The sequence below is a fragment of the Falco naumanni genome, chromosome W, assembly GCF_017639655.2.
Source record: "Falco naumanni isolate bFalNau1 chromosome W, bFalNau1.pat, whole genome shotgun sequence".
NCBI lineage: Eukaryota > Metazoa > Chordata > Aves > Falconiformes > Falconidae > Falco > Falco naumanni.
Window position 1 is genome coordinate 24,453,401 of NC_054079.1, and position 21,481 is coordinate 24,474,881.

The window sequence follows — 21,481 nt, forward strand, 5'->3', positions numbered from 1 at the left end:
ATCTGAATTGTTAAGAGTCAATTGTTCCCAAATTCTTGTTGGCTATTATATTGTTATTGTGTGTACATTTTGGCGTACTACTCTAATTTGTTTAATGCCATTGTGTGAAACCATAGTAGCAAATTGCATGTTAGTTATAACGTGTTGAATTAATCTTATAAAACATGGAACAGCACATGGCAAAAACAATAAGGTGGCTAATCCACATAACAAATAGAATAGGATTCGTTTTACCCAGGGGCTCCCAAGAAGCCAGGAAAACAAGTCAATATTCCAGTCTTTGCAAGTTCGGACGGGAACATGGGCTAACTTCCCTATCTCTGATGTGATTTGTTTAACTACCTCACCATTGTCATCAATTTTCAAACAACAAATGGAAACATTTAATTTACCACAAACACCTCCTTCTTCGGCTAGCAGGTAATCGAGAACCATCCTGTGTTGATAAATTGCATTTCACATTTGAGTTGCTTGGTCTGCCAATAAGTGAAGAGCTTTAGCTGTTTGATTAGTAATAATTTCCAAGACAGCCTGTAAACGAATGATACGATTCATATTGTAGATAGGTTCTCGAGTGTTGGAAGAAGGGTTCGCCGGAGTCAAGAAGATGCTCAATATGAGTTATGCATCTTGCTCAACTTTATTAATTTCTAACACTACTTATATAGAACCGATACACATGCATATTCGTAAAGCAGAAATATAATTGGTTATTAGTCTCTAAGCACGCGCGGTTCTCACACCCCTAATTATCATGACTAAAATAAGCATTCTATCCATGTAGCTAATTGTGTTGCTATGCTTCAGCCTTGTAGTTTGTTACTCCCTATATTCCCATACCGGTCCCTATCTTTCTTGGCCCTGCACCTGCTTTCCCAGCAGCTGTATCTTGTTACAGCCACGGCCTGTTGGCACAACATAATTACTTGGCCTCAGGATTCAAGAATAGCTCAAGGCTACCTTTCTTGTTAACTTCAGCACAGCAACTTCAGTACAATTCTGATTACAGGCCTGTTCTAATACCAGGCCTGGATTGTGCAGATCTTCAGAGATTCTAAGGCCATGTTTCTGCAGCCATTCTTCTACATCTCAAGCACCACTAATGAGTTCATTAGGATTCCAAGTTGCAGGTCCATAATACTGTATGATACGTTGGGGTGTCCATTAATTTAATAAATATTGGTACCCCCCTTTTCTTGGGAGTTTGGAAAAATCAACTTGCCACTGTTGCCCTGGCTAATTTTCTATCATTTTTACTGTAACAGGTAAAGCGTTCCAGATATACCTGGTTAAAGATTTCTTTTACTTCAGGGAGGTCCTCTTTTCTACTTAAAAATTTTGGTGAATTTGGCATTCTTATTTGTTTTCTTAGTTTGTACTTTAAAGGTTTCAGGATATTTTCCTGGTGGCCAGCAGCTCCCACAACTGTAACAAATTCTTTTCACTGAAGTTTAACACCAAATAAGTTGTTTTTGTATTCACTAAAAATTCCACCTCATTTTTTTTTTCTACATCACGATTATCTAGTAACAATCAACTTGAAGCTTTATCTAGTTCTATTAGATCATCCTGATAAGTCTTTCACAACCAACTTTCAAACATCTAAATTTCCCCATCAAAGATTCACCTTTACTCTCCTCAGACCCATAGCCTGCCCTAAAGGGGCTGTTACCGGTCCTGTTGTACTGCAAATGCTGCAGCAATTGGGGTGACATTGTCAGGTCCTTCTGCTCAATTGTCAGCAACAGCAACCCCCTCCTCCTCACCATCAGAAGGGTTCGGGGCAGGAGATGCTGTTCCTGCTCTGCAGGTTACACAAGCCTGCCTCTGCAACAGCAGTTCTGTTTTAACTCTTTCTTACCCTGAATGCAAATCTGCTACTTGTTGCTTTAAGTTTGTGTTATTACATATCAGCCTTTGCAGGCAAACAGCAAACACCCTGCCGTGCATCCAGCGTGACTCAGCCGCACCTTCGAGGGGGTACGGGGGTTTGTACAAACTCACCCCAATACTTTAACACTTTCACAGGGTCTAGATAGCAGCGGGAGGGGAGTGAGGGAGGTGGGGGGGGGCGGTGGATACGGAGGGGGAGAGGTAGGGATCTCATCCTCACTTCTACTATTCTTCTTTTTTCCCCCTTTGTTTTCTTTTAATGGGAACAAAAGTGCCCTAGTTTCCAACCCTATCCATAAGGAAGCATACTCACTTTCCTCCAGGCAAAAAGGGTCTTTTGAATTCACATATATATTCAAAGCCTGGCATATCCAGTCTTCAAATGCCCCGAAGACTGGCCAGTAGAGGTGGTCACCCCTAATTTTTTCCCACCCCAAACTTCCATACAGTAGTGTATCAATCTTACTTTACTCTTACCCTGCCTAGAAGGGTACGCATTCCAAAATTTTATCATTAGTCCTAGTGGACTATCCGGTGGTATCTGTGGGAGCCTAATCTGAACCTCAGAATCACCCATGGGATCAGAGGGCTTGCTTTTCCTCTGTCCCATCTTCCGAAGCGCCTTTTTTCACTCACGCACTCGCTTCCCCTGGTTCATGGCCCAGCCCCTCGTGGGGTTTGGAAACCGCACTACTGAGGGTCCGCACTCACTTCGCCCTCCCTGGGCGTCTCACACAAGCATGCTTCAGGATACCCAACCCCAACCGAACGGTTAACCGGCCTATACTCCCGCGTCCTGCATCTTCATTCGGGCTTCCTGCACAAAGATTATGGGGTAACCGGTTTTATTTGCTTACTGTCAAATTTGAGGTTCGTTGGTAAAGGATTTGTCGTAGAAGCACCTTGACAAGGGCCGCTTATCCAGCGGGGCGCCTCCCCTGCCAAGGACCTCAGGCCAGATTGCCTTTCAGATAAAAGTCACAGCACCAAAATTGTTATAGTTTACCTGTCCAATTAAATGACAGAGACTGGCCAATTAGAAAATTTGATTTATTAAAGCAAGCGACAAGTAAGCAAAACAGCGCTGGGTGGCCGGGGAGTCTCCTGCTCCACTAACAGCGCGCAAATTCAAGCAAGCTGAGCAGCTCTTTTTATCTTCACCGAGGTCGCTTCTGACATCTTCAGTAGCCCCTCTGCTTCTTCTGTTATCGTGGTTTCTTGTCAGACAGGACATTCCCATGTTTGGTGTAGCAAGATAACATTGTGGACATGTCTCTTCTTGTTAAATAGGAAGTTCTTAAGACCACCACAATGGGTTCGTTCCTCTTGCTTAACTTGGTTGATCAGCAAATTACCTTTAGTTACTTATTACAAGTTGTTTATCTCCTTTTTCTTCCTTCAGAGGAATTTGACATTCTTCCTCTCAAGGAACACCAACTTCAACTTGTTTTGAAACTATTTTTTCTTTTGGTTACTCAAGTGCTACATTACACATACATACTTGTGCACACAAAGGTATTTCCTGGCCCTGAAGGCATATAGCATAGCAGAGGTCATATCCATATGGTTGAGCTCTCTTCTCCCTCAAAAGATGGCCATATTCATACCAGTCCTAGGTCTGTACCAGTTCCAGCCATTGTCTTGTAGAATGCTAGTTGGCGTGGTCCTGAATCCTGTCATGGAATGTATTATCCATGTCAGTGTGTGACCCTTGTACCTGGGTCTGTTTACTGGTAAAGATTTAGCCACAGAAAATGCAACCCTGCACACTGGTGCAGAAAGTGCAGCTGCCAGGAAAAAGCACAGTGGTCATTTGAAGGTCCCTCCCCCACCTGAAGCAGCTGGAAGAGGATGAAGCCATCCTTAAGGAAGTGGCTCAGGAAAGACAGTGACTTTATCCGGAGGAAGAAACATTGGGATTTTAGTTTAAGGGTCTGTCAGAGAGCAGCAAGGATCAAACTTGTTTCCAAAGGGCAGGAGAGCTGGGACCCAGGGGTGACCCCAGCGCAGGAAGTGCACTCACTGATGGGGTACAGTCCCAAAGCATCTGAACACAGCAGGCAGAGCCAAGTGCTGGTAACAGGGCCCATCAACATTCCCATACAAGGCAATGTGATAAACCAGGTCCAGAGTCCATCCAAGTGAGCCCAGTCAGGAGTAAAAGGAGACAGGACCAGAGACAAGTCCACAGCATGGGTCCACAAGTGGTAATGTTAGGGAAGAAAGAGAGCTTGCTCAAAATAATATTGAAGAGGTTTTTCTGGACCTGTCAGGGCACAGTAATGACGTACGGAATTAGACTTTATAACTCGAAAGTTATAAAGTAGGTATGTTTATTGCACGCAGATGCACGGGGGATCGCTCCTCCACAAGCGTGCATACCCGAAGTGACGAACCATCCCACATTTATACAATGAAACAAATGAATATTCAATTAACGCCTATACATATTCGTTACCTAAACCCCGCTTCGTATGTTAATTAGCTTATCAGTCCGTTTCCTGGAATGTGGTGGTCTTGCAGGTTTGTAGGTGATTCATGTTCTTGTGACCATCCGATCTTCTTCAGCAAGGAAAGGTGATTCATGTCCTTGTGACCATCCAATCTTCTCCAGCAAGGAGACTTGGCACTCCCTCCCTATAGATAGCATTGGAATATCTCTCATCCTTTTCTCATTCTTTTTTTAATAGCCCCTTTGTTAGAGGAAGAAGGGCAGGCGTCCCCTCAAAACTGTAGTTGTCTCCTCAGAGCTGTGTGCCTATGTGACCAGACACCGCACCCATGACCAGTCACCATACCCACATTCCTGAGCAGACATATACAATCACAATCGATGTCCATTGTCCCCATTTCACACTATTTCTCCATATCGGTAAGAGCTGGCAGCTCCATAAGGCCTAGGGATCCCAGAGCCAAAACAGACAACATATCCATCAGGACAGAGGCCTCACCAGCTGCAGCCCTGTTCCACTGTTGTCCCAAATCTGGGTTCTTCACCTGGTGTGCAAGAGCCAATCCACACAGAGTTGAGATATTTGTTTATTGCATGTCTGCACAGAGGTGGATGCTAGGTGATAATCCACAAAGCTAGCACACCTCTTAACATAGCAGAAGTTTTTATACACTTTGAACAATTGTTTACAATAAAGTTTAGTCACACTTAATTCTCATTGGTTCTTACAAGTATCATCTCCATTGAAAGGTACAGTGTTCTTTTTTTTCTGCTGTGCATGTTCTGTGGGGAGGGGGCTTGGTTAGCAGGGGGGCTCTCTTTGCTCGAGGGTGGATCTTTTAGTATGCCAATTAGGATAGTTCACACATAGTTCAAGTAATTTTCTCTTTAGTCTCATTAATCACTTGGTTCTTCTTGAGCTTATCTTGCATATTTATGATATCTGTTCCTTCTCCCAAGGCCCTGTTCTGTTAACTGTTTGTAAGGATTTAACTAACATCCTCTGTTTTTCAAATTCTTTTCTGTTTTTCACTGTAGATATTTAAATTTCCCCCCCTCTCTTTTTCTTTTAAAAGTAAGAATTCTTATATCACCATCACCCCTAAAAAGAGCAAGCAAGGCACCCCTGGGTGAAGGGGTAGCCCAGATCATCACCATAGTGAGGAGACAGGTACAAGGTCAAACCAGGAAGTCACTCCACAAGTCAGGATCAGGTCTCATGAGGGTAACCACAGCCAGACACTGTCCACTTATGATAAGTAACAAACCAGGTCTGAGATAAAACCTGGAAGTTATCCTGCGGGTTAAGGTCCCAATCAATAGTATCTGTAGTCAGACACCACCATGGCTATGGTAAAACTACAAACAGAATCACAACAAAGCTCAAGCAAAGACTAAAGGCATTGGGCTGAGCTTAGATGGAGCCCTTGTGCCATGGGCAGAGGGTGTGGGTAGAGACCTCACCTGAAGCTGTTCAGGACCATTAAGGTTTATTAGTGCTCCCAGGGCCCTGACAGTCTCTCTGACATGTCTAATGAGATGCTTGCTTCATAGGACATCAGGGTTTAAAGTTCCACTGAGGTTTATTGCAGGAGCGGGCTGCAAACTGGGACCTTGCGCGGCAATCAGTTAGCTGAGGGGAATTTGCTCGAGCTTGTCTAGACAACAATTAACATGATGAGGCATGTTTGCAGAGCACAGGGGGTTGGGAGACGGATGGCGCCAAGGAAAGATAACACCTTGTTGTTAATTGATGGTAGTTAACCACCAATCAGGGATTGCCTAGCCTGCAAGGCTTAGCTTCAAGAACCAATTAGTTTAAAACGCGCAGCTTCTGAAAGTCTATAAAAACTCGTGCTTCTGTACAATAAACTGACATTTGCTTGCATCAAGCTGCGTCCCGTCTCTTCATTCGCCGCAAATTGGTGACCCCGACGTGATGCGTTTAAGGATCTGACGTGAAGGGCTCTCAAATCGCCTGTCTGAGCGACATGCAGCGAATCCCACAGAACTTTGACTGATCTGCTGAAAGGAAGCAGGAGCCGGCCAGAAATCCCTCCGGAGTTGAGAGGTGAGCTGTGGGAACTCCGTAATGGGGAATCAGGCTTCGTCCCCAGAAAGAGACGTATATGGACTCATGAAGGGTCTTCTAGTCAGATCAGGGAGTCCGTGCCTCAGTCTCCTCAAATGGTGACCCCTATGGTGGTGTTCCGAAGCCTTGGAAGAATAAGGACGGAACTGGTCGATAAAAAAGACAGCTCGTGGAAGAGGGCTGCGTTCCGGAGGAGACGGCTTGGCTGAACTTGCTGTCTGGACCAGGCGGACAACCTAAACCCCGAGGATAACACCTGTATTCATCGAGACAGGTGAGCAGCCAAGAAACTTTAGAGACTTTGAAAGAATGAAAGTGTGTACATACAGCAGCCAATTGTATGATGCTGCCGCGGAGGGGAGCTCCGTGTCGGGAATGCATTTAGCATCTTGGTGGCAAATTCTGACTACTCTTTGCCAAGTGTGGACTAATTCTACTAACGGTGCTAAACCAGAGGAAGCTGTAAATTCCACCGACAGCGCGACTCTTCTCAAGACACCGTCAGTGATGGCGATTCTGTCCACACCTCCTCTGCCCCCAAAGCTTCTGTCACTGATTGCAGCGACCCTCACAACACAGGACCAAGCACGGGAACAGGATAACTCGGACAATGATTTTATTGACACTGATAAACCTTTTGATCCAGGTCCTATAGATCTGGAAAAGGAGGTAGACCTTTCCCCCACCCCCTTGTCTCTCCTGATGCACTGATTGTATTTCTGGGGAGGGTGAAAGGGAGTCTGAGGGATTTGTGGCAGGAATGCAAGTGGGAAACACTTCAGTGATGGGTTTTGGGAGTCGCTATGGCATGTTCAGTATTTTGTCAGACAAATCAACCTCCAGAGTGGCAGCCTGTGCAATACGAGGCTGTTAAAGGGTTAAGCAAAGCAGTGCGGGAAGGGAGGATTCATAATACATTTGCTATGTCCCTTCTTGAAGTGATGGCAGAGCCTTATACACTCACACTGCATGATCGGAAGTCATTGCTTTGTATGGTACTAACTGATACAGTATATGATGTGGTTATCTGATTTTTGTGAGCTATGTGTAGTGGCCTTGACTGAAAACCTTAATCGGGGAATTGCTGTTAACTATGAGCAGTTGGCTGGAGAAAATTAATTGTGCCGATTCTGTGACTCAGACAAGGTATCCCAGGGACAACTGTTTGCAAATGAATGAGATGGCTATTAAGGCAGTCAGGATGCGGGAGTCTTGCCACAGTCTTGCAGGGTCCTAGAGAGTCACTAACTGTAATACTAACTTGATTGATTGGCTTCAGAATATTTTGCAACAAGTCGAGCAGGAGGAAGCTCAAGGGTTGCTTTTAAAACAACTAGCTGTGATAATGCCAATGAAAGTTGTAAACGGGCAGCTTTCACAATCGCAACCCCAACATGTGTCAAATGATTGTAACGCAGAACTCACAGCAGACTGTAAATTCTCGGGCTGAGTTCTGGAATGCAGCATAACAGATTTTTGCTTCTCTAATCTCTTCTGTAAGAACAGTACACGCTTTTAACTTGCTTAGTAAATTAGGCTGCTAGCTTGCTAAACAAAGTAATACTACAAATACTGTTCTTTTTTTTCTGGCTTATTAACAGATGTTGATTCTGTCCATCATATGTTGCTACAGAACCGAGTTGCTATTGATTTTTATTATTAGCACAGGGACACAAGTGTGAAGACTTTGATAGGATGTGTTACGTGAATCTGAGTGACCACTGTGAATTAATTTACAAAAGTATACAAAACTCAAAAGCCTTAAAACAAAGATCTGCAACAGAGCCAGGGGCGGGATGCCTTTGGTCTCTTCTCACGGCTGGGAAACTTTGGGCCATGACTCAAAAGTATTACAGGATTTATTATAATTATCTTTAACCACCTTATTGATGTTTGCCTTATGTCTCCCATACTTTTTTTTCCTGTATTCAGTGTTTAGTTGATTGTAACATAAATCAGGTCATGGTCACCCAGCTACACACACGCTTTGCCTCGTCACAATTAAGCAAAAAAGAGGATAGAGAATGTCTGAAGAGAGAGATAGGAGAGGAAGCTGGAGAATATTTGACCTAACAAGAGATGAGAGAACAGCTAGGTATTGTGAAGGAGAATAGGAAAGATAAACATGGTTATCTAGTGTTTAATAGGTGTCTGCACGCTTGTAGAGATATATAGCTGTGTAACTGCATGAATGATTCCTGCCCTGAGCCTGGTGGAGCATACAGCTGCGGTTTGTGTCCTGGCTCAGAGATGTAAATAGGGGCTTCTCTGTTATGGTAAAAGTGTTTCTCTTTGCATAAAAAAAGAGAGGGAATGAAAGGAATGACCCCAGAGGTATGTTCAGAGAAGGCATGCTATGTTTCGAACTTTTTGACTGAACCAGTTCTTGTTTGGTGTGCCCTTCCACCTATGTATAATGTTAATCCAAAAGAAGATGGTATTGTTTACACTTTGAATGTCGATAATTGTCTTTCTGTAGATGCTAATGTAGTAGGAGGCTATGATGGGAACGTGTCGCAGCGGTTCTTCTCTTATCCAGAGTAACAGCAGGGAAAGCATTAAAGAGTTAAATCCCCTTGTTTGGTAGGCAGTTAAGAATGTGAGTCAAAATTGCCACTGCTTTTTGTTGTTGGTTCAGGGACATGGCTGTGAGGAATTTGATGGTATGTGCTGAATGGATTTTAGGCGCCCCATTGAAGCAACATGTTATCAAAATCTGAGAAAATGTCAGCCTTTTTGGCATCCATTCACTCAATTGGCAGTATTGTTTGTCTGCTATTACCTTGGTTGCTGTCATGTTTGCAAGGGCCCTGCAGAACATGGCAAACCTGGTACTAGCTGTTCAAAAACAAAAAGGGGAAACTGTAAAATTGTACGGAACAGAGACAGTGGGTTATTTTGACATTGATAATATGTCTTAGTTGGTTTTTTATTTGTTCTATTACTTATACCTTTGTTATAAATTGAGACCACAATTGATCATAATCCAATTAAAATTTTATTAATTATAGCAAGTAGAATATGAGTAAAGACAGCGCTGGACGGCAGGGGAGTCTGCGCTCCGCCAACTGCCGCCCTGAGCAGTTTAAACAGTCCTTTTTTATACTTTTTACTTTCGTGTTTATGAAGTAGTGGAGGTGTTAACCCCTTACTCATATATCCTTATATGGGGTCGTCTGTCTTGTTTCTGTCTGGCGGTTATCTTCTCTTTTACAAGCAGCATCCTGGACATCTGGCGGTTATCTTATTTTTCACAAGAGGCATCCTGGATATCTGGCGCCTAGTCTCTACATTATGCTTAACATCAATCTTAATAAACAATATCCTAGTCCATAGTTTCTTACACCTTGTTTTTACTCGTTCGGTTTCAAAGGTTCTTTTTGTGCAACAGGAAGGGGGAGATGCAGGAGCGGTCTGCAAACTGGGACCATGCGCGGCAATCAGTTAGCTGAGGGGAATGTGCTCGAGCTTGTCTAGACAACAATTAACATGATGAGGCATGTTTGCAGAGCACAGGGGGTTGGGAGACGGATGGCGCCAAGGAAAGATAACACCTTGTTGTTAATTGCTGGTAGTTAACCACCAATCAGGGATTGCCTAGCCTGCAAGGCTTAGCTTCAAGAACCAATTAGTTTAAAACGCGCAGCTTCTGAAAGTCTATAAAACCTCGTGCTTCTGTACAATAAATTGACATTTGCTTGCATCAAGCTGCGTCCCGTCTCTTCATTCGCCGCAGTTTATAGCAATTTTTTATGAATAGCTATTGATAACTAATTTTCTGGATTTCACTAGGGCTAGGTGGAGTTTACTACCACATGCATCTAGATCTCTGACTGTGTTATCAGGATGATGAGCACGTTAATGCTTAGCCTCGTAGCTCATTAAATCCTAGCTCTCTTTTGCATGTTTTAGCCAGTAAATAATTGTCTTATACTTTCAAGCTGTATATACATGCACTCTCCTTTCATACAATTAAAGGTATTTGAACAAAAAGGAAGGGTTAAACATAGTATTAGATTTTTGACGGTAAACACAGAAATCTTGAGAACAAATGGACTCAAATCTTTAAGGTTGCAAGATGATATTTTGAACTGAAAAAAGTGAGATGAGATAAATCCACAGATGTGCATAATGAAGAAATGTATGTTCATCATATAGTTTGTCAAGAACTGTAAGGGAGAAACGATAAGTTTAAAAATAATAAAAAATACCATCCCTGAGGACAGGTCTGTGTGGTGGGTTGACCTTGGCTGGCCAGAAGGTGCCCACCAACCTGCTCTATTGATATGGAGAAATAGTGTGAAATGGGGACAATGGACATCGATTGTGATTGTATATGTCTGCTCAAGGAATGTGGGTATGGTGACTGGTCATGGGTGCAGTGTCTGGTCACATAGGCACACAGCTCTGAGGAGACAACTACAGTTTTGAGGGGACACCTGCCCTTCTTCCTCTAACAAAGGGGAGACGGGGAGACGCTTGCCCTTCTTTCTCTAACAAAGGGGCTATTTAAAAGAGAATGAGAAAAGATGAGAGACATTCAAATGCTATCTAGAGGGAGGGAGTGCTGTCTCCTTGCTGGAGAAGATCGGATGGTCACAAGAACATGAATCACCTACAAACCTGCAAGACCACCACATTCCAGGCAACGGACTGATAAGCTAATTAACATACGAAGCGGGGTTTAGGTAACGAATATGTATAGGCGTTAATTGAATATTCATTTGTTTCATTGTATAAATGTGGGATGGTTCATCACTTCGGGCATGCACGCTTGTGGAGGAGCGATCCCCCGTGCATCTGCGCGCAATAAACATACCTACTTTATAACTCTCGAGTTAGAGAGTCTAATTCCGCACGTCAGTTTTGGCGAGCCAGGCAGGAGGATTTCTGCTCGGCTGAGGGACCAGCTGCGGAGCGGACGCTCCTAGGCGCGCCCCGGGAGATTTCCTCGGAGGAGCCTCCTCTTCTCAGCTGTTCACCCGGGAGCAGAAGAGAACCCCTGGATCCGCGGATAAAACGGTATGTTTAGTAACGGGGCGGCTGGTGAGACGCACGGAGACGTCCGGCGCGCAGCGTAGTCCCCAGGAGGAAAGGTACCTTGGGAGGGGGTTTGCTGACCAAGGGGTGGCCGCTAGCGATCTTGAGGGCAGATCGAGCAAACCCGAGGTTACTGCCATTCCTAAAAGCCCGGAGGCCTCGTGACGGAAAGCGGGGGGCGGGACGGAATAAGGCGGAATCTCACAGGAACAAGAGGGACCTCACAGCAAAAGTAAAAGGGAAACTTTTGCGTAGGAAAAAGAAAAAGGGGGAAGCTAAAAAAAACTTCCATTGGGTTGTCTTAAGAATTGGGGAATTCCTAGAATATAACAACTGAAATAGCGCTCTGTGTCTTGTTTGTTCTATGTGTTGTCTTGTTACATGTTCAAAACTTGGAGTTATGAAATGTATGTTGAAAAATAATAATATTCTGGTAATTCTAGGCAAATAGCGGAAAACGTAACACTCTGCTTAAGACCAGGAAAAATGTGGTTTTTTGTTTGTTGTTTGTTTTTTTGGCAATTGTTCATTGAAATGCATACTTTGTGAACTGTCAGTGTTCCTAAAAGTTGTACATAAGTGCACGGTACCATATAACATACTGCTTGTGTGACTGCGGGCTGCCCGGAGAGTGTGAATGGTGTGATTGAGATGCGCATTTTGATTTTCCGTGTATAGCTTAATTATTTTGACTGAGTGTGAGTGCAAGAGTGCTTGAGACGCGCGTTTGAGTGCAAAACAAGTAAGGAGCTCTATCCGCGTTTCCGACCTTGGGTGGCTAAGGCGGCCGGAGAAAAACAAAGTAATTAAATTTGCAAAATGGGAAATGGAAGGAGTAAGCCCTGTGAAAAATCGCCCTTGGGTTGTATATTAAAACATTGGAGTGATATCGTAGGACATGGTGGTACCGAAAATAGAAGGAAATTGATTAAATATTGTAATCAGTGGTGGCTTTTGTATAAATTGGAATGATGCGAAATGGCCTCAGGAGGGAGGAACGTTAGATTATAACACTCTCCTGCGATTAATGTTGTTTCTGAGAAGAGAAGGAAAATGGGACGAAGTATCATATGCAGACATGTTCTTCGTCCTCCGGGACAAACCCGAGTGGCAAAAGGACTGTGGATTAGTACCCCGTCGGGATCCTATGGTACTAGCACTAGAAAGAGTGCGGGATTAACATCACCTGATCTTTGATTATGGCTCTAGAAAAGGATGGGAAAAAAAACTGAGACCTAAACTAGAAAGATGTTCTTGTTGAAATTTTTGTGTTAAAAAGCTCAGGTTGCAGTTCCTTCTGTGGAGCAACCAGAATGAAACACGTTGTAAGATATAAAAACTTGTACTAATGTATGTAAAACCTGAGGGGGGTGGAGAATCAAAGACCTTGTGAAAGTGTTAAAGTATTGGGGTGAGTTTGTACAAAGCCCCGTACCCCCTCGAAGGTGCGGCTGAGTCACGCTGGACGCATGGCAGGGTGTTTGCTATTTGCCTGCGAAGGCTGATATGTAAGAACACAGACTTAAAGCAACAAGTAGCAGATTTGCATTCAGGGTAAGAAAGAGTTAAAACAGAAGTGCTGCTACAGAGGCAGGCTTGTGTAACCTGCAGAGCAGGAACAGCATCTCCTGCCCCGAATCCTCCTGATGGTGGGGAGGAGGGGGTTGCTGTTGCTGACAATTGAGCAGAAGGACCTGACAATGTCACCCCAATTGCTGCAGCATTTGCAGTACAACAGGACCCATAACTGCCCTTTAGGGCAGGGAATGGGTATGAGGTGGAATTTTAGTGAATACAAAACCAACTTATTTGTTGAACTTCAGTAAAAAATAATTATTTGTTACAGTTGTGGGAGCTGCTGGCCACCAGGAAAACATCCTGAAACCTTTAAAGTACAAACTAAGAAAACAAACAAGAATGCCAAATTCCCCAAAGGCCCTTCTTGGTAGGGACTTATTAGAACAATTGGAGGCAACAATCAAATTTAAAAAAGGGGAAGTTACTCTGGAGGTAAATGATCACCAATACATACAGGTTATGAGCCTATCTTTGGCCAGTACTCCTATAAAAAGGGAAATTGATACCAGAATTATTGATCAGGTATATCCTGGAGTATGGGCAATTGACATGCCGGGACGTGCCAAGAATGCATCACCTGTTATAGTAAAATTAAAGGAAGGACAGGGTGCGATAAGAATTAAACAATACCCACTGAAAAGGGAAGATAGGGAAGGAATTCATCCAAATATAGAGCGATTCATAGAATTAAAATTACTAAAAGAATGTGAGTCAGAATTTAACACACCTATCCTCCCAGTTAAAAAACCTGATGGGTCTTATAGGATAGTTCAAGATTTAAGGGCCATTAACAAAATAACAGAGGATCTGTATCCTGTAGTAGCTAACCCCTATACCTTACTGTTTCAAAGAACGTCTTCAGAATTTCTTAGTGATTAAGTATTCTTTATTGTCGGCGCCGGGCGTACGGGGGATCCTTCCACCAATCGTACACACCCAGAGGGGCAGACCATCTTATATTTATATAATGAAACAATGAATATTCCATTAACGCCTATACATATTCATTACCTGAACCCGCCTACCCTCGCTTCGTATGCTAATTAGCTTATCAGTCTTTCACGCTTGCGCAGATTCTTCCAAAAATTGTGGGCCGGGGTCTTTAGAATGTGGGCAGTGGTCTATGGGAGGAAGGCTGTAGGTCTTCCTCATGGTGTACTTTTCACCTTTTGCTCATTATGTGATGGTCTTGCACATTTGCAGTGTTCTTATCAGTCTGAGGTAATTTATGCCCTTGCTGGCCATCTGCTTTTCTTGCTTAATTATTTCTTTTACCCTTATCTGTCCTCTCCTGCTGAAGTGTTCCGCTAAAGTTTTAACACAGAAGATCAGCAGATAGGCGGATGTCTAACAAAGGATAACAGAACAGACATCACAGGTAGATGAGTAACATGTGGCGGTACATGATATCTACAATTGTTACAGTGGCTAACAAACATAATGTTTATTCTTTAATTCTATTCTAAAGTTCGTTCACACTACATCACTTTGAAGCATATGCTTTAGTTATTCTAGAAGCAGTAGGTTTCCCTCCAGGTCTTGGCCCTTCTCTTTGCTTTCACTGCTGTGTTTCAAAAGTGATGAGTTGGCAGACTTGTAGAAATCTTTCCCAGGGTTTTTACAATACCCCTTGTAGTTTTACTCAGGGACATCCAGCTGTCCCATTATCTCCTTGGTAGGGCAGCTTGCTTTGCAGATAAGGAGGACAGCTCTCCTTGCAGAGATTTGCAACTTCCTTGTCAGAACAGTCTATATGATCTTTCAGACATTTTAACTCCTTTGTCGCTATACAATTACAAGCTTATTTATGCATTAAAATGAATATTGTTTATGAATACAAACTTGACCATATTATTTACAGCTTATTCACATCATTCCCCCCTTTTCTTGATACAAGCAAATTTTTTTGCTATTTTATTTTTCAAAAGTACAATAGAATACACATTTGAACAGAACACACACAAGTATTATTAAAACAGTCAACAAAACTATGGCAACTAACACCTGTTTTAACCATTGTACATTAGGCAACCAGGAAGTTAGAGTTGTCCAAACATTTCCAAAATCCTAAGACACATCATCCTCACTTACTTCATGTAATACCTTGGTTTGTTTCCGTATTTCCTAAGTCAGTGGAAACTCTTCCACTTTTGTCCACGTATACGCAACAATTAGTATTTATAACTGTACATACTCCCCCTTGATCAGCTAACAGCAAATCCAAAGTTATTCTATTTTGTAACACCACTTGTGAGAGGCCAGATATTTCCTCTTGTTGGGCTTTCAATGCATCAATTGTTATTGTTCTGTTTTCTAATTTCTCTACTCACTCTTAACCAAGGGACAAACCATCGAGCAAAACTATGGAATGCAGTAGGCCTCTCTATTATAGGATTTGTGTTTAAGTATCCTTGTGAGAACGAATCATGTACTGTCGTATTAGGCACTACTGCTCCCAAGGTGCAGGTTCCCTTCCAATTTTTATGTAAAACCTTTCGAGCTGTATCATTGCACAGCCAGCACCATCCTTTCCCTTCGGGCACTGGCCAAGCAGTAGAGCTAACAGACAGTGAAGTACCGATGTCTAAAGCGTTATTACAAAAGGACTGAGTTCCTACATACATTACGGGATTACAATCCACAATTCCCATTCTTTTAGGTGGATTACATTTCTGAACACACATATAGTATGACTCTTGCACCTTAGGACTGTTTATCTCTAATTTTAAAATTTTATCATTTTCAATACTCCAAGAGGTATTTTCCTACAGTCTTTCCTAAGATTTATTCCTAGGTAATGGAAATCCAATCAATGATATACCCTTTCCTCCATATTCAGGCATATGTGTACATATCCAACAATCAGTTTTATTCAGAGCCTGAGATATGCCTTGTACCAGGGATAAATGTACATTCTTATTCCACAGAGTTAAGTACAAATTTGGCAAACATCCGACTATAATTATGACCTGAAGAATCGTAGTCCTGTGGGTCCTGCCGGAGTGACAGCCCATGATTTCTCAGGAGTTTTCTTTATTCTTGAATAGTGGATACAAGCGGCTCGTTCTTTTCTGTTCATCTTCATCACTTCCTGAAGAGAAATACTGGATTCACGAGTGAAGAAGTCTGTTTTCACGTTACATGAAACTTTGCTGGACTGTTATTCTGCTATTCAATTTCTAGTTCATGTTTGTACTTTGCATCAAACACACAGTTTTCAAAATAACTCCAAAGAGTTGGGTAATACATATAATAATAACCTACAAAACCAAAACCTAAAAATAACACTTTTTCGTAACACATTCCCTTTTTTTTTTTTTTTTTTTTTTTTTTTTTTACATGCGTCACTATCATGGCTACACTATAGGGATTTCGCACGCGCGGTCTTTCCAGATTTTTCCAAAACATTCCGTGGGGCTTTGCGCATGCGCATGCTCAAAGGTATACACGGACCATTCGCGTGACAAACAATGGCTACTGCGCGCCCAGATGAAATCCCAAACCCCTTTCCCGAGCTTACCACTCCGGTAAGTCTGTTAATGGTAACATTCACGGCACTATGGCCAAATGACAGGTCCCAGTTTTCAATGTAAGGTTTTTTTCACCACTAGACCACCACGTCACCTGCCAGAGAAGAAAGGCCTAGAGTGGACATTTCGCCCTCTGAACATTCTGTAAGGTGAGTGTTCTCAAAACGTTTAACCTATATGGTTCATTAGAAAGAAGATCAAAAATTTTTTTTTTTTTTTCCTGTTGCTGTTTAGGCAGAGGGTGCGTTTTTCTATTGTCTCACGTCAAGAACTTATGGCGGAGGTGAAAAAGTATAAAAGGCGTTTCCATATCGTCGTCTTTGCGTTCCTGGCGCTTGTTTTTATTGCTATTCTATTTTTTTTTTTACTCAGCTTACATTATTATCTGAATTGTTAAGAGTTAATTGTTTCCAAATTCTTGTTGGCTATTAAAATGTTATTTTGTGTGTACATTTTGTCATACTACTCGCATTTGTTTAACGCCATCGGGTGAAACCATAATAGCAAATTGCATGTTAGTTATAACGTGTTGAATTAATCTTATAAACATGGAAAAACACATGACAAAAACAATAAGGTGGCTAATCCACATAACAAATAAAATAGGATTCGTTTTACCCAGGGGCTCCCGAGAAGCCAGGAAAACAAGTCAATATTCGTCTTTCCAAGTTCAGACGGGAACATGGGCTAACTTCCCTGTCTCTGATGTGATTTGTTTAACTACCTCACCATTGTCATCAATTTTCAAACAACAATTGGAAACATTTACTTTACCACAAACACCTCTTTCTTTGGCTAGCAGGTAGTCCAGAACCATCCTGTGTTGATAAATTGCATTTAACATCAAAAGCTTTAGCTGTTTGATTAATAATAATTTCCAAGACAGCCTGTAGACGAATGATATGATTCAGATTGTAGATAGGTTCTCGAGCGCCGTTAATAAGTTCATTAGGATTCCAAGTTGCAGGTTTATAATACTGTATGATACGTTGGGGTGTCCATTCATTTAATAAATATTGGTACCCCCAAATTCTTGGGAGTCTGGAAAAATCAACTTGCTACTGTTATAAATTGAGACCACAATGGATCATAATCCAATTAAAATTTTATTAATTATAGCAAGTAGAATATGAGCAAAGACAGCGCTGGACGACAGGGGAGTCTGCGCTCCACCAACTGCCGTACTGAGCAGTTCAAACAGTCCCTTTTTATACATCTTTACTTCCATGTTCATGAGGTAGTGGAGTCATGCTTTTGTTGTTAGGGGGGGGTGTCGTTTTCTGCCTCCTGCTGGTCTTCCTCCTTTGTCTCATTGTCCTGTTTCTGTCGGTTCCTGGACACCTGGTGGCATCCTGGACACCTGGTGGTGATCTTATCTTTTCACAAGCGACATCCTGGACTCCTGGCAGTGATCGTATCTTTTCACAAGCGACATCCTGGACACCTGGCAGTGATCGTATCTTTTCACAAGCGACATCCTGGACACCTGGCAGTGATCGTATCTTTTCACAAGCGACATCCTGGACACCTGGTGGTTATCTTATCTTTTATTGTCTAATCTTTACATTTACATATGGGCTTAACATAAATTTAAATAAACAATACCCTAGTCCATAGTTTCTTACAATCCCCCCTTTTTCTTTTTATCCTATTATTGTTTATTATACACTGCTTTCATTCTCGGCACTGCGAACAAACCTTTTTCCACAATCCCAACATTTATCATAACACTCACAAGGTAATACCTCACAATTACAATAGGCATAGTTTTCACGTGGCATAACGCATTCACAACAATCTTCATCCTCATTAACAGATACACTCTTATATTTTGCCCTAGACCTCGTAGTTAAAATAAGCAATTTAGCTATGTCAAACCGTTCTCTAATAAAGTGTAAAATATAGCGTAATATACAAGGCCCAAATATAAGTCCCAGAATCAACATAATAAGTGGTCCTGCTAAAGCAGACAACAAAGTGGTTAGCCAAGGTGAGATATTAAACCAGTTTTCATACCATGTCCTGCCCGCCTCACGATCTTTCTTACGTTGATCTAACCTTTTCCGGAGTTCAGACATGGCGTCCTGGACTACTCCCGTATGGTCAGCAAAAGAACAACATTCTTCATTGAGAGCTACACATAACCCTCCTTCCTTTAAGAATAATAGATCTAATCCTCTTCTATTTTGTAACACTACTTCTGATAGAGACTTTACTGAAGTGGCTAAATTTTGGATAGATTGTTCTATTTTTGCTAAATCCCCATCTACAGCCATCTGCAAACTTTGTAATTCCTGACCTTTTACTAGGGAGGCTATGCCTGTACCTGCTCCAACTCCGCCCGCTATCAGCAGTGTAGCTAGGGTTACCACTGTAATTGGCTTTCGTTTTTGTCTGTTCAGGTCTCCTTCAAAGTGGCGTAACACCTCCTCAGAGGTGTGATAGATCAGACGAGGAACAATAATCACCTGTACACAAAACTGAGATTGATTAAACACGTTTAGGGATAGGCAAGGCGTTACTCCGATGTCTGAACAAACCCATTTAGCTCCTGGTGTCGGGATAGCCCATTTGTCATTTTGATTCTTGTGTTTCTCTATATTGGTGTTAGTGACTGTTCGGTTGCACAAAGGCTGATACTTTTCGGGCACTGTACCTATACATTTTCCTTGGCCTGTTACTAATTGAATAGTAATTCCTTGCGTATGGTTCCTCTGGTCATCCCATGGGCATTCTCGTGGGTTTGAACCATTAGACCATTGAATCCTACCTGGTTTTCCAATTGCCTCAAAATATGGTGGTCTAACATTATAACATAACCAGCATTCCTTAGTTAAATTTGGTTTGCTTTCATTAAGGGCACGATAAGAGGCTTGCATGAGATTCCATAAGGGGTCTTTAGATTCTGACAACTCTAAATCCCTGTAAAAGGAGAATTCAGTCACAGTGTCATTAGTTTTTTTGTTTTGGTTTTTTTTTTTTTTTTTGAAAGGGAGTCTGGAGAAGGGGTTACGACAATTATGGGGGCAACCTTTTCTTCAGATGAAGTAGGTAGATTCAGAACCAGATTTGGTCCTACTGGTAAAGGATCATGAGGTATCGGTTCCTTTTTTATAAGGAAATGTCCTCCCCTATCGGTTCCTGATTCCCAAAGTCTAGCCCCCCATGTTTTTCCTATCAACCAACCTGCATCTTCTGGGTGTGTCACATTAATGTAGATTTTGTCACATGTACCCTCATTCAAAAAACCTCCATTTGTTCCATGTTTCGGTGGTTCACATCCGAAAGGACCCCACCCTACCCATAAATACTTGTCTTGGTCAACCTCCCAATCTGAGGCTACTGTTTCACAACCCCAGTAGGCACAATAATAATGTCCTGGGTAATTACAGTATCCTTTCTCATGGTTTGAACTAGGGCAAAAATAAAATCCATGTTTGTTCAGGCAGGGTTTTACTGGTATGAGATCACACAGCGCACAGAGAAAACTAGGGGCTCCTGGAGTAACTTGAGTCTGAATGGTTACTTGTCCTTCCCACCTGAGTAAGGTCCATTTAAAAGGTTCATGAGGGTTTCCATTTGCTTGGGTCATTATCAATAACAAAACTAACGGTATACCAGGAAAAAGGGTGTCTGTCAATTTTGCCAATTTGAGTATATTTTTACCAGTCCTGGGGAATTCCGGCCATTGCTGCTTTTGCATCCCATTGTTCTGGTTCTTTTCTCCGCAGTATGTTCCTCCTCTGCCTTGCCCGTCGACTCGGTTGCTTCGAGCCACGAGGTGTACCATCTTCTCGGCAGCAAGGGAATTCTTCAGGAGAACAGCTGCTTTGGGCTTTCTGCCTGTTTACATAGGCTTCCTATTTTGCAGCTTTAACTAATGGGGCAAAGCAAGACACGGTTAATATTTCCCTTTTGCACTTTATAGCCAAGATTTCAGCTACAAAGGGGACTGGTTTGGTGGAGTGGTAACAATAATATTGAGGGTTTATTCCTTTGGCAAAAATTTCCCACCACTCATGTGCTTCTCAAATAATTTCTTGTTTAGACTCTAATTGTTTTGATTTCTACTCAGTAAGAGTTCTTTGGATTTTCCAACACTGTGTGCAAACTCCTGTCGGAGGGTATCCGAATTCACAGTGTGTCCACCATTTATCCTGGCATACCTTACATTTAAAACAAGCAAATGGATAGCAATTGTAGTTCAAATTATTACACCTAATTCATATATCTAGAGTGCATATATTATTTGCATCAGCATATCTTCTATATTCAATATTGTGTGGTTGCATAAGTTTAGCAATTTCTTTCAACACACTTTGTACGCTTCCATATATAATAAATAAAAAAAAATAATTATAGCAAATATAAACAGCAATACACACTTTATACCAAAAGGTAATGCAGCAAAATAATCAAATAAAGTCTCTATCATAACTTTATCTTCTCAATGTTATCTTGGTGTCACCTGGTGTACTGATTACTTTCCAGTGGGGTCTCGTCACTGGGCCTTTAATGCGACTGGCATGAGTCCATCCACGGTCAGCAGTTCGGACAGCTGTTTCTGTTGTAAGCAGAACAAGATAAGGTCCCTCCCAATTGGGTTTTAGGGTTTCTTCCTTCCACACTTTAATCAATATCCAATCCCCAGGTTTAATATTGTGAATTTTTAAGTCCAACGGGGGTCGTTGCACAATCAGTCCGCGTTCCCAAAGCTTGTTACGATGTTCTGCTAATTGTAAAACATATTCATTTATCGCACGGTCTCGAATTAAAATATTTGTTTGTGGGCTTTCAATTCTATAGGGCATTCCATACACCATTTCAAATGCTGATATTCCCACATCCGCTCGGGGTCTAGTTCTGAGAATTAATAGTGCCATGGGTAGGCACTTA